Genomic DNA, 2276 nt, shown 5'->3' with positions numbered 1-2276 from the left:
ATTCATATGAGCTTTTATCATCCACGATCGTGCGGGTGTAGATTTATTAATATTGAGACACATTGTAACTAAAAGAGAACTATAGAAGGAAAAACCAAAGGGTATGAATACAATTCCATTTTTATGAAGTCACACGTTACATTAAGGGTGTAACGTGCGTTTCCTAAGCTCACCGCGTGCCCTCATTGGCAAGGCCAAGCTTCTAATTGTTCTTCTATTTTGAGTGAACGAGTTCTAATTGTCCTGAAAATTCAGTGTACGGCCCAAATCTCATATCAATTGGATACAAAAGTTTATTAACAATTCGAAAATATCAACGCAACTCATCTCTAAATGACAAGTAAAAGTAAACAAAACAAAAGGGAAAATATTCAAAAAGCGACGGCAATAACATCATTAAATTTGAAAATGCAAAACAGCGAAAGAATATTCAGCTCATTCTGAACTCAAAAGTCTACAATTCAAACAAATTTGAATATGAAAAAACAAAAAAGAAAAGAAGACCATGTGCGCTTTTACTTTAGCTTTCTTCTTTGAATAACAATCCTAGTCTTTTCGTGATGACTCCAAAGCAATTATGATGAACAAGATTAGCCCTACAGTAACATACACAGAGAGAGAGAGAAGAAAGAAGCTTGAGTGGAGTAGAAGCACCTACCCAAATTGTTGAGGTGCTACAACCATTAACTTTCTATTTGGCAGAAATGATGGGTCAACTTATAAATTTTTTTATTTTAAATAATATGACGTATCATTTAATTTTTGAGTCCCACTAACATTAGACCAGCCAAATTATTATAGGCCCTCAAAAATGGTGGGCGCATGCTGGCCTTTTGGGAAATTTATACTAATAACCATAAAAATTTTAGTTTTTTTCATCTTAACCCCTCAAACAAATTTCTATCAACATTAGCCATAAAAGAACCGTTGAGACCAAATTACCCATCTCTCTCATCTCCCTTTCCTCTTCCTCTTGCATTCTTCTCTCCAGTTCTCTACTAATTTCAGCATCCACCTCTTTCTTCTTCTTCTCTCTCCTATAATCATCGTAGTTCGGTCTAGCGGGGTCGTGCTCCTTAATTACGGTCGAAGTGGCGTCGACCAATGCCGGTTGCGGTAGCGCTACCACGTCGTCGGGAGAAGGTGTGATTACAGGTGAGGAATGGAGTCTAGTCGGGAGAGAATTTTGGGTGGTTTTGGGTTTGGATTGGGGCTTGAGGATGGTTTGTGGTGGCGCAAAAATTGACCAGACAGTGGTGGTCGTGTTGGTGGGTTTGTCCTCATCGGAGGGTGGAGGTAGGTCTCCGTACAGCTCGCCTAGCATTTCGCAACATGGCTTTTAATGAAAAATCCCGGGGAATTTGAATTCCGAAATTGGATTTTGGAGAATTAAAAAGCTGATTTTGTTTTGTTGTTTGGGTTGTCGGATGAGATTCAATCTGAGGTAGAAGAAGATATTACATACAAATAAGAAGAGACGAACAAAGACGAAAGAACTGGCAAAAACAAACAAATACTGAGATAGAAGAAGGCAACCTGTCGCACGAAGCTTGGTGCGACAGGTGCTTGTCGCACCAAAGCATGGTGCGACAGGTGCCTGTCGCGCCAAGCTTCTTTTCGTTTGTAAAGAAGGATAATTTAGGGAGAAAAACGTGTGTTTGGCTAATGTTGATAGAAAAAAATTGAGAAGGTTAATTGTGAAAATAACAAAAATTTTATGGTTATTTTCGTAAATTTCCCTGACTTTTTCTAGGCACCGCACCCAGTCAGCCACACCAACATATTACATTGTCTACACCCCAAATGACTTGAAAACAACTGGAGGTCAGCGGATGTTTAAGAGGAGGTGTTACCATTAATGACGTTCTTGGAGCAACATTACTCTCCGATGCTATTGACGAAGTTTAATGAGCATTAGGCTCCACCTTTCCCGTACAAAATATATCATGTAACTATATAATAAATACCAGCTGACATGGAGAGCAAACATGGAAAAAGCCTAAATATGATGGTACTACATAAATGGTACAAATAAGATTTAATTTTCTGATCCTATATTGGGGACAACATTCACAGGGAAATTTTTTCTATAGTCTTCATCAGATCCAAGACCACTACAAACTATTAGCACGCAGGAAGCAACCATGAAAAGTTAATGCTTAGATATTTGTTGTTAGAAGCTCTCCAACAAGAAAAATGTTTTGGTCACCTTTGTTGTTCCAATATACAGGATGCAACAAACCTTCACATTCTCACAATTTACAAAGAGAGAGGTG

The sequence above is a fragment of the Citrus sinensis genome, chromosome 1 (assembly GCF_022201045.2).
Source record: "Citrus sinensis cultivar Valencia sweet orange chromosome 1, DVS_A1.0, whole genome shotgun sequence".
NCBI lineage: Eukaryota > Viridiplantae > Streptophyta > Magnoliopsida > Sapindales > Rutaceae > Citrus > Citrus sinensis.
Note: the sequence above shows the minus strand (reverse complement) of the source record.